Raw genomic sequence first — 12969 nt, forward strand, 5'->3', positions numbered from 1 at the left:
CTTACAAAGCACAACACAATATGATATCATACCACATTACTGTAAGTACTAAAGTTGAGTCAGTGCAAGTGCAAACAAACAAAAACTATTCTAATACTATAGCACTAATGGTGCAATTCAAAGTTCAGATAACATCATCCAATCCAACAATAGGCAGATGCTTATATACGAATAAAAAAGTTGTGCTACATTCATGAAAACTCGGATGATTTCAAAAACATAAAATGTTCCACTGTAATGTACTCATGTAAAACACTGCCATACTGTAAAACACATAATTATTTACATATGACGGCTTTCATTCACTTGTACTTTATTTACTCCTTCACAACTTATTTTTCTGTGACTGTCTATGGGATAGTTCACACAAAAATGAACATTCAGTGATTTACTCACTCTGATTGTTCTAAAGCCATATTATATAGAAATGACACATATGTTTTTTCATGTGAAAAAAATTATTCATGTATTAAAATAGCTTGAATGTAATTACACCCTTGCTTCATTTAGTATATGCAGATTCATGAATATGCAAATTAGCCCCACCTCCACACACTCACACCAGCTCAGTTTGCTGGATGTCATTTGACTCTACAGTGAATCCCACTTACAGACATCCTCTCGCTCAACTTTACTGTAGTAAACGCTGCACAATAGCAAGTGAAAATACTGGTTTAATTCAGCCATATATGTTTGAACCAGAAACTGATTCAGAAAAAGAAGTGGAAGAGTGATTTATACATCATATACATAATTCACCCACTATATTGCTAAATGTAGGGTTAGGGTTCAACAGAAAATTATACCAGGATAACCTGCTAGATCCCGCCGGCACGTTGACCTGATTGCTTACAAGGTATTTTAGTTTGTGTCGTCAGAAAAAAACTGTGATTTCAAAAAGCATTTTTAAGACTGTCTTTTTACACTTATGAATTTGCACATGGTTTGTCTTTAAGCTTTTTAAAAACACCACATAGACATATAAACAACATTAAAAGCTGATTTTCACCACAAGGGGGTCTTTAAAAAAAGAGTGAAACATGCCATACAATAATCTCATGCGTCGTGTTGCATATATTCCAAATGTTCTGAAGGCTTTGACAAACAAACCATTTTTCCTTGATAAAAAACTGACATGTACCTAAAATATTCTATAATGCAAGAGCATTTCCACTTACAATCCAACACGTTCTCACTGCCAACTCACGTATTGGCACCCTCCGCGTCACTTTTACCAACAGCACATGGGGCATTTCTCACTTTTAGTGGACAGATTCTAAAGGCTGATAAAAAAGACGGAGCTCAATTGATGATGATGTCAGAGTGATTGACATTGGTGTGTGTGTGTGTGTGTGTGTGTGTGTGTGTGTGTGTGTTCTCATCAAACTGAACTCATCCCCTTCTGTACTCCATCAGGAATCAGTGACATCACTATACTTGCTGATTCATTCAGTCCGTTTCCAGTGGAATCTGAGAAACAGAGACAATTAGAGAAATTAAAAAGAGAGATCTTAGACGTCAGAAGCAATGTCAACACTTTTCCATTAAATGACCATTTACAAGGTTCAGTCTTATTTGGGTACTTTTCATGTGCATTTGTAAGAAAAGAACATATATTATATTTGTGAACTCAGTCACATACCTTCCAGAACATGCTAACTTAAAGGGGGGGTGAAATGCTCATTTTCACTCAATCTCCTGTTAATCTTGAGTACCTATAGAGTAGTATTGCATCCTTCATATCTCCGAAAAGTATTTAGTTTTATTATATTTATAAAAGAAAGATAGGCTGTACCGAGTCTTTCCGGAAAAAAACGAGCGGCTGGGGGCGGGCCGTGTGGGCGAAGCTAAAGCTGTGCTAACGCGCCGATAGCTAACAACACACAGAGACATTTGTTCAACAGTTTTACTCACCGTCCGGTTCCAACGCGTGACCGCGAACCTTTATCATTGTGACTGCTCGATCCTTAAGCATTAAAGGGATACTCCACTTTTTTCAGGAAATAAGCTCATTTTACATCTCCCCCAGAGTTAAACAGTTGAGTTTTACCGTTTTAGAATCCATTCAGCCGAACTCCGGGTCTGACGGTACCCCTTTTAGCATAGCTTAGCACAGATAATTGATTCTGATGAGTCCAGTAGCATTTCTTTCAAAAAGACCAAAGAGTTTCAATATTTTTCCTATTTAAAACTTGACTCTTCTGTAGTTAAACCGTGTACTAAGATCGACGGAAAATGAAAAGTTGCGATTTTCTAAGCCTATATGGCTAGGAACTACTCTCATTCCGGCGTAATAATCAAGGAACTGTGCGGCTGTACCATGAGTGCAGCAGGCGTAATGATATGACGCAGCGCCTGAAAATAGGTCTAATAGGTCAGACAAACTTAGTCCCGGTCACGTTGGAAGAAGTTACCGAGCTGGGGACTATTTTCAGGCGCTGCGTCATATCATTACGCCTGCTGCACTCATGGTACAGCCGCACAGTTCCTTGATTATTACGCCGGAATGAGAGTAGTTCCTAGCCATATAGGCTTAGAAAATCGCAACTTTTCATTTTCCGTCGATCTTAGTACACGGTTTAACTACAGAAGAGTCAAGTTTTAAATAGGAAAAATATTGAAACTCTTTGGTCATTTTGAAAGAAATGCTACTGGACTCATCAGAATCAATGATCTGTGCTAAGCTAAGAATGGATTCTAAAACGGTAAAACTCAACTGTTTAACTCTGGGGGAGATGTAAAATGAGCTTATTTCCGAAAAAAGTGGAGTATCCCTTTAACGTTAGACGATCTGCAAATCTGTAGATCTGGGCTTTGTTATAAAACAATCATCGTCGAAATGCAGGGAACAAACAGTCTACACAACTCCGTTTATGCTCAGGAAAACAAACTCCATCCACGGGTTCCTTAACGCTGGGTTCTTTGGGAATCTGTGCAGGGTTGTCTTGCCCTGGCAACCAAAAACACACTTCTTTGGCTACATCTTACGTAACATAGACCCATACTCGAAAAAAACTTTCCGAAACTTGTGACAAACCGGAAGGAGTATTTTTGGAACAAATCAAACGTACAACTTAGTTTTTGAAACTTTGTCCATGTTTAGCATGGGAATCCAACTCTTTAACAGTGTAAAAAACTCAGTATGCATGAAATAGCATTTCACCCCGCCCCTTTAAAGTCCCCCTTGTAGTCAATAACTGTATCCCTCAAAACTCATCTTTGATCATCAAAATGACATCTTTAAATGTTTTTTTCCTTGAAAAAAAATAAAAAAATTCATGCCTTAAAATAGCTTGAATGTAATTCTACACCCTTGACCCATTTAATATATCATCCATGAATATGCAAATGAGCCCCGCCTCCACTCACTCACACCATCCTCTTGTTGACGTGACCAGGTTTGTGACGTCAGAAACACCAGCGATTTCAAACTGCGTTTGCCTTCTAAATATCAGCATCCTTAGAAACCCTTTGAACAACTTTAGTGGAGAAAGGTATATAGTTCATCATAACATCATAATATACATCATATACCAGCTATCTACCCGAATTCGGGTATACCCGATTTTTCATATTAACAGAAAAATATACCAGGATAACCTTGCTTCTCTTGAGACTCCCCAGCTAGTTTGCCATTAATGATTTGCTAAACCCCGCCGGCATGTTGATCTGATTGGCTACAAGGTAGTTTGTGACGTCAGAAACACCAGCGATTTCAAACATGTTTTTGAGACTGTCTTTGGATCACCGCAGTTTTAAGGAGAAAATACTAAGCAATGGTGTTGACTTATGAATTTGAACATGGTTAGTCTTAAAGCATATTAAAAACACCAAATATACATATAAACATAATTAAAAGCTTGATTATCACCACAGGGGGTCTTTAAAGTTAAAGAGATTCAGCGCACACAACAGATTCTCACCTGCTTTAGTTCGTTTGTTCGTTTTTAGTTCCATCTGATCCTGTTATAACAGCAATCACAGACTTATTAGATAATGCACAGTAAATTCTTTAGACATTACGGTCACATCAAAACTAGAAAAAAAACATGCTTATGTGTGGCAATTGGCAAATTCTTTCAATTTACTGGAATTAGAGGAAGGCGTTAGTCATGCTCTTGATCTACTTCCTTACCGCTCGTCTCCCCGCTCGCTCTCCCATTACAGACTTTACTTTATCATGCCTCCCTATGAAATCAGTCCAAACCTGTAAGACATTTAATGGTCTCTGAATCATAATATTCTCTCAGCATTTTTTCATCCATTGAAATTCTACTTTGTCTTTCATTATTTAGAAAAGCATTCATAGTAAACTAAATATGAACCTTCTTTCATGTTCCTCTAAAGAAAAAGTCATACATCGACATGAGGGTGACCAAATTACATCCTTTTTATTATGCAATGAAACAACTGAAGCCATTTTTTAATCCATAAATGATTATGGTCTCATATAAGAGTTGATTTACTCACCACTGACAGTAACACTGAATTCCCAGCAAATGTTCTTTCCACTGCAGATGTTTAGATGATAAACTCCAGTGTCGCTGGTTCTGGTGTCTTTGATGGTCAGAGATCCAGTTTGATGGTGCAGCTCCAGTCTGCCTCTGAATCTCACATCAGCACCGTATGAAGTCTTACTGATGTCTCCATTCATAAACTTTCTCCCGCCATCACTGACACTGTCTTGGGACCGGACTCACCTGGAGAACAAACAGAGAAAGTTACTCAGATTAAACTGATATTACACTGTCAGTAACCGATGCAACTGAGGTCTCGTGTCATGTCTACATTTACTGTAGTATTAATGCATCTTTATACATAAATGTGATGTTATAAGGGCATCATGGGATTTCTAAAATTATATTGGCTTAATTGGTTCTTAATTAGTCCAAATTGGACCCCAATTTGAAAACATGTTCCTTCAATTTTGGACAAAAAAATAGACACACCAATAATGAAATCGAAATAAATTGTTTTGGTTATAAGAGCTGCAACTAACAATTATTTTGATAACCGATTCATTTTTTGATTTCGATAACCGGTTGATTATTTCTTCGATTAAACGGGTAAAAATGCCAAGATTTACTTTCTGTATTTTATTTAAAAATATGTTATTCCACACTTGCCCAAGGTTGTCCTGTAAACAATGTGCAAATCGTATGCTCTGATAACAAATACAGTGACTCGCTGTCAGGACGAAACTTTATGCAAAATGGAAATGCTTTTTGCATTAAACAACACACAAATCTGTCAAAATGCCTGATGGGACAATACTGCATTATTTGCGAATACCTCGTCTATATTAGCAAATGAAACTGAAAGACTCACAACACTTGAAAACGGAAGGGGCGGTGGCGCACTATATTTGTGTGGGCTGTAGCTGTTAAAAGCTGGCTAGAGATGAGCCCATATGTGTGCTTAACAATCCCATCAGCAACCAGACCACACATCTGGACATCACTCAACTCTGTCACACACATTCAGGGGGTGATATTAGTTGTGATGGTGATATGAAGCTTTGTGAAGCATTGGGGCTTTCCCCCTCGACTGTATTGTAAAATGGTTCAGTACTAGAAGCTTTTCAACACGTTGCAAACGGTTGCAAACTACGACATCTTGTGGCCAAAAGGTGGAAAAGCTGCCTTTCTGTCCCAGAAGACCCATCCATTTTTTGATTGTTTCATGTAATAAAACACTTTGTGCTCTGTAAACCGCAAATCAATAAAATAGTCCCCATAAAAATGGTAAATGGACTGCATTTATATAGCGCTTTCACAGACCCAATGGCCACCAAAGCGCTTTACAATATTGCCTCACATTCACCATTCACTCACTCATTCATACACCGACGGCGGTGTCAGCCATGCAAGGCGATCCAGCTCGTCGGGAGCAGCTGGGGTTAGGTGTCTTGCTCAAGGACACCTCGACACTTGGTCAGGTGGAACCGGGGATTGAACCACCAACCTTCCGGTTTATAGACAATCTACATGAACCACTGAGCCACTGCCGCCCCAGATTCATGTGTTCACATAATTCATGTGTTAGTGTTGATGTAGTTCTTACACAATGTGTGAACAAACATATGAAAAAATAAAATAAAAATGGGACAAATTAACGTGTGAAACAATTCTTATGAATCTGCTTTGATCAACAAATGCAGCCTTAGCCTCAGTCCCTATATACATATATAATCAAAATAAAATAAAATTATTGTGGAATGGTGAAGTGCTTGTGAACTGGGGAGCTGACATTTTATTTTGTGGGTAATTTAAGATTTTTTTATTTTATTTTTTTTATTAAGGAACAGGACTTGTTTAACAGTGTGGGGGCTAAGTCTATTTCTTTTTTTATTTACTACTACTGAAGGGCATGACACTCGAAACCTGCTCAAGGGGTTCACGCTATTTTCGAATCTGATGCTGAATATGAAGCAGTCACGTGACCGGACGTCACAGATCACGTGGTTATGGAAAAATGAATCAAGCTCCGATACACTGCTTCAGTGTGAGATGTTTCGTTTTTTTTGATACAAGCTTCGAAGCCTCGGTGCCGAACGTCACATCACTAGATATTAGTAGTGATAAGAGGAAATAATTTTAATTTTAGGGGTGAACAATCCCTTTAGATTGTGAAGGTGAACAATCCCGTTTTAGCGCAATTCCCTTTTTGTACAGAGACGTTTGTAATATAAAGTAATACACAACCTGCCTTCAAAATAAGGCCCTACAACGCCACTGTATGCGTTATGGAAATAAACTATACTATTACATAGCGTTGCTATGGTTATTAATAAGTGTTTTAGCCACAAATTACAAAAGCAACGAGGCCTTGAGTTGAATACAAAAGCGTATAAATTTGGGTTCTTTACTCAAAGTATTTTTTTTTTTTTACACTTCTACTGCCATCTGGTGCTCAAAAAGATGAAGTGCATCTATAGAGCATTTTCATGCTAGATTGGACTTTTCTTGAACTGTTATTCGGTTTTTTATAACTTGCCAAATTTGAACACAAAACCATTATACTCTTCAATTACCAAGTTCAGCTAATTGAACAACATCTGAAACTATAGTCCCATTTCATCTTTGTTTACGATTATGATTTACACAACTATATATTTTATGGTTATTTTTTAACTGTATAAGTTCAGATTTAATGTACTCTGAATATTTTATTGCGTACATATGGTATGAAGCAACACACATTTCACACAATTTTAGATTTTTATTATTTATTAATATTGCATATATAGGTACATTGTTTATGAGTTGCATGCTAAAAGGGCTGTTAAGAAGGAAAATAAGTGTTTTTCCACTAGACAGAAAAGAACAGGTAGAATAAGATCAGAGGCATATCTATATCTTACATGAACATGTATTCCTCAAGCAGATGCTTTTGTCAAAATTAATAAAACAACACAACAACACAATGTGGTTATAGTGTAACTAAGTACTAGGATTGAACAAAGGCGTTTTTTCCATTTTTTCTTTTTCTTTGTTTCTTTTTCCATCCTTTTTTTTGCTATAAGAGCAACAAGAGTAATTTTAAGTGCTTCTGCATGAATACAAATCAATTCAGATCACATTTACAATGTGGCATTCACATCTGATTGGAAGATGAACAGATTTACCTCACATCAGACCCTTATTTAAGCATAATTATTAAAGCAAAATAAGGCACACATTTAAAATTTCAATGAAAATAATATTAACAAGAATGTCAACTTATTTTTTTTACAATAAAAGGGTCACTTACAGTGAAGTTTATAGTAACCCTGAATGGTCAAAGATGCACTAATGAATTTCTACACATGAAGAGAAGGTCATGTGATCTCTGATTTAAAGACACTGTGATCAATGCTGAACATCAACATTAATCTGGTTCTGCTGTTATTTACATAAAACAGCACATTCAATGGTTAGAGAAATACTGCTGTGGCAAAACAATATATAAAAAAAAAAAAAAACATACTACTTAAACTCACTGTCTACAATCACACAAAATCAAAGCTGTAAAAGTTAGATTAGTATTATGTTAATAGAGTAACAGGTATGAAGTGTAACATTAAAGCCCGTTTTCTCAAAATGACTTTTCTCTCATACTTCAAGTCCGAAATCTCCTCTTCAGTAGCACCTATATACACCAAACTTTCCAGTCTTGTACCTAGTTATATTATGAAGACATTTACAGAGGGATTTGTAAATATATTATTCCTAGCCTGATTTATATAACATAGTATTCCAAAAAACATGCCGAAAATCATTTTGTATAAGGCTATTGACAGTATTTTCCGATTTACAGGATAACAAAAGTAGATATCCATAAATCCCTCTGTATTTTTTTCCCCATCTAATATGTGAACACAATGAAAACATAATTTTTAACCTGGCTTTATCCTCAAATTTCGTTTTTTAAAATATATGCAAATTAGCGCATATTTAATTAGATATTGCCTAATTTGCATATTTAAACATTAAATTACAGAAAACTTGTAATACATTTTTTTCTCATCTTAATGTAGGTAATCAACTGGGAAAGTTTCATGGTGATATCTGCTAGTTAAAAAATTTACCCTATTCACCTGTAGTGTCTCGCCTTAAATAGAATGATCAAATGCGTAGCTTAACTATTATATAAATGACCAATAACCAATTGGCATTCCAACCTAAATTCGAGGTTGTGATAAAATGGAGTCAGATAAAAGTTACTGTCTTTTCCACGTGGACGCGCAGAAACGCGGAAACCTTCACTCGCCATTGGAAACTATCCTTGGGCCAATTGGACGGGGCCTTACAGTATTAAAGAAATAATTGTTATGAAATGTTGATTATTAAAATAACTAATTCCAAGATTGCATAAATGCACAAAATAATCTGTGTATAATCACATAGTCTTATATATATATATATATATATATATATGAAAAGGGTTTTAACTCACCATAGACGTTAAGATTTAATATGTTGAGCGGTGTCTCTGATCTGCTGCTGGTGACTGTATAAAGTCCAGAGTCTGTGGTTCTGGTGTCTGTGATGGTCAGAGATCCAGTCTTCTCATCCAGCTTCAGTCTGTCTCTGAATCTCTCATCAGGAAACTCTGCCTTATTCTTCTGTCTGTTGATTTTAGCTATGAGACTGTTGTTGTGTCCAAAACTCCACATTATCAGATCAGCTGTCTGTGTTTCAGTAAGATCAGAGTTTAGAGTGACAGATTCTCCCTCAGTCACTGACACTGACTTCACTTCATCCACACCAAACACTCCTGAGAAACAAACAGAAACAGTTACTACATTTGGAGTTTTTGTCATTTTGGAATTGTTCTCTTTACTATGCAATGCAAGTTTAGTCTAATAAAACTTGAAAAATATTAGAGGCAAAATGAATAATGGAAACCGTAAAGAGCAGAATGATGTGCAGGTGAACACAAATGATGATGAGAAAGGCATGAGAACAAAAAGAAGAAAATAATCATAAACATTTCCTTTGTGGTTTCACAACATAAATATTTTTATGATCAGTCCTGGGGCCTGTTTCAGAAAGGAGGTTCAACCAACTCTGAGTTAAAACTTGAACTCTGAGTTGACTTACCCTGAGATGGGAAACTCTGAGTTTTCGGTTACAGAACAGCTGAAATTAGTTAGTTCAATCAACTCTGAGTTAACTGACTCTGAGTTAAGCGTGTGCACCACAACTATAAAAAGCCATTATCAATGGAGCACAGATATTATGAGTCACCATGGCAACAGCGCCAGACAAAAAGAGGTCTGCATATTTCTCACCTTTACATTTTAATTAGTTATACAGTGTTGGGTGTAATTAATTACCAAGCAATCTAAATACTGCAATTTAATTAAAGGGATTACTCTTAATTCTTCTGTAATTTAAAGTAAAATCTGATGTAATTGCATTAGACTATAGAACAATTCTGTATATTTAACATACATTTTTAAAAGGTATATTTTTAATGTAACCTTCTCCCTCTACACACTTTGGTCAATTCAAGAATAATTCATGCAATTGTATATTGTTTATTTGAAAGCATTAAAAGTGCAGTTTCTTGTCTCTCCTTGTATTGTTCAAATGGTTGAGGTTGATATGGGATTTAGTAATTAGTAATAAGTAGAAATTAATCTAATTACACTGTTGAAGATGTCATTTGTAGTTAGTAATACAAGTAACTTGCCCAACTGTTATAATATCAGAGGTGAAAGAACAGTATGTTATTCAACCTAATTTTAATTTTCATGTTGGTGCAATCCTGCAGGCATTAAAAGAACATGGCAGCAGCTGAAAATTAAATATGAAAACATAATTCAATCAAGTAAGGCTTGAGCATATCATGGGTGTAGGCTACCTGACTTTACATTTGACACAAATAACTAAATAGCATCCAGTGTAGCAGTGCAGCAGCATTTACAGCTGAGGGAATTCCTGGAGGGACTTCAGAGCCAGTCACTCCCGAAGAGCCAAGGGCCTTCATAAAATGTAAGAGGTGTGTTATTTTTTATATAGGCTATTTTTGATATTTCCATTTATTTTACTTTGGTTTGGGTTTTTGTTGGTCCCAACAGATTCTGATGGTAATATCTGTCTGTTGGAGCCTCCTGTCCCAACAGAACCCCAGGCAGTTGTAAGTAACCTACTCAATACACCATTATGACAAATAGTGTTATAAAGTGTAGGCTATACTCGACCAAATGCTCATCTTCACAGGACGATGGGGATAAAGAGTTTCTGCTGCCACAGAGAGGCCTACAGTGTCTACACATCAAACAATCTACACATTCAGATTTTTATTCACATTTTTATGTGGAGTAGCCTATAGAATCAAAGTTTAAATCTAAGTATAAACGGGTATTCTTATCTCTCCCTCCGCCCCCAGAGTGTGGAAGAACAGCAGGAGGACGGTCCATCAACTTCTGCTGCACAGATGAACAGTTCAGTGATTTCCAGTAAATGCCAGTTTAATTCTGTAGAATTTGTTCAGAACTACATTATGTAACTCTAATCTACTACTGTATTTTCAGTTGCCAGTTAAGGAGTTATATAGACTTCATCTTATAAAAAAAAAATAGAAAAAAATTGCAGTAAAAATAGCAATATTTTATTTATTAATAAAAGATAAATTTTATTAATAAAAATGTACTGAAAGAATGAACGAGGTGTTTAAACACTACTTCCTCTTTAAAAAAGGGGAGGAGACCAATAGAAACTCTGGGTTTACCGAAGAAAACCTGGGGCCTGTTTCAGAAAGGAGGTTCAACCTACTCTGAGTCAAAACTTAAACTCTGAGTTGACTTACCCTGAGATGAGAAACTCTGAGTTTTCGGTTACAGAACAGCTGAAATTAGTTAGTTCAATCAACTCTGAGTTGACTGACTCTGAGTTAAGCGCGTGCACCACAACTATAAAAAGCCATTATCAATGGAGCGCAGATATTATGAGTCACCATAGCAACAGCGCAGGACAAAAAGAGGTCTTCATATTTCTCACCTGTACAAACCTTATTACTATAATTTTACAGTATAGAACATTAATACTGTAATTTAATGAAAGGGATTACTCTTAATTCTTCTGTAATTTAAAGTAAAATCTGATGTAATTGCATTAGACTATAGAACTATTCTGTATATTTAACACACATTTTTAAAAGGTATATTTTTAATGTAAAATACAAAGATGGTGTGCACATCCCAAACACCCAAATTGGGCGCAGGTGCAGGACAACTAAATGATATAAAAAAAAATAAAGAAGTGTGAAGTCCGCACACTGAAAATTACTGCTCCAAAAGAGTTTATTCAAGCTATTCAAGCTCAAGCAACGTTTCGACCCTCAGGTCTTCATCAGGCTCAATGTTAATGTAATAGTGAAGTCAACTTTAAATAGATACAGGTGATCACCTTAATCAGGCACACCCAAGAAATCATGTGACAAATACAAGTCTATATTAATATATAATATTATGTGTCTACACATCAAACAATCTACACATTCTGATTATTTCACATTTTTATGTGGAGTAGCCGATATAATCAAAGTTTAAATCTAAGTATAAACAGGTATTCTTATTTGTTTAGAATGTAAATAATCTACTACTGTATTTTCAGTTGCCAGTTAAGGAGTTATATAGTCTTCATCTTATTTATTTTTTTAAAACTGCAGTAAAAATAGCAACATTTTATTTATTAATAAAAGATTAATTTTATTAATAAAAATGTACTGAAAGAATGAATGAGGTGTTTAAACACCACTTCCTCTTTAAAAAAGGGGAGGAGACCAAAAGAAACTCTGGGTTTACAGAAGAAACCCTGCTCCCGACCAGGTTAGGTTCACAGAGTAAGTTGCCATGGTAACTGACTCTGAGTATAAGTTACCTCTCTTTCAGAAACGGGCTTGACTTACTCTGCTTTCTCAGGTTTGACATACCTCCCATTCTGAAACAGAAAACTCAGAGTTTCCCTCATTTCAGGGTTAACATACTCAGAGTTTTCACTTAACCTCCTTTCTGAAACAGGCCCCTGCTCCCGACCAGGTTAGGTTCACAGAGTAAGTTACCATGGTAACTGACTCTGAGTATAAGTTACCTCTCTTTCAGAAACGGGCTTGACTTACTCTGCTTTCTCAGGTTTAACATACCTCCCATTCTGAAACAGAAAACGTCTCAGGTTACGTATGTAACCATGGTTCCCTGAGAGGGAACGAGACGCTGCGTCAAGCGCTGCGGGAACGCCCCTGCGTGATTGCGTCATGAAGCACTCGTGAAATCAGTCCAATGGCGTGACGGGACGTCATAGGCGGGTGACGTCATTGACCAAGAAACTATAAAGCACCCCTCAGACCAAACAATGACAGCTTCTGATAGGTCGAACAAGTTGGTCACAGGCATGCTGGGAGTATGGCAAAGCGACGCAGCGTCTCGTTCCCTCTCAGGGAACCATGGTTACATACGTAACCTGAGACGTTCCCTTTCAA

This window comes from Rutilus rutilus (assembly GCF_951802725.1).
Source record: "Rutilus rutilus genome assembly, chromosome: 8".
In the NCBI taxonomy this organism is placed as follows: domain Eukaryota; kingdom Metazoa; phylum Chordata; class Actinopteri; order Cypriniformes; family Leuciscidae; genus Rutilus; species Rutilus rutilus.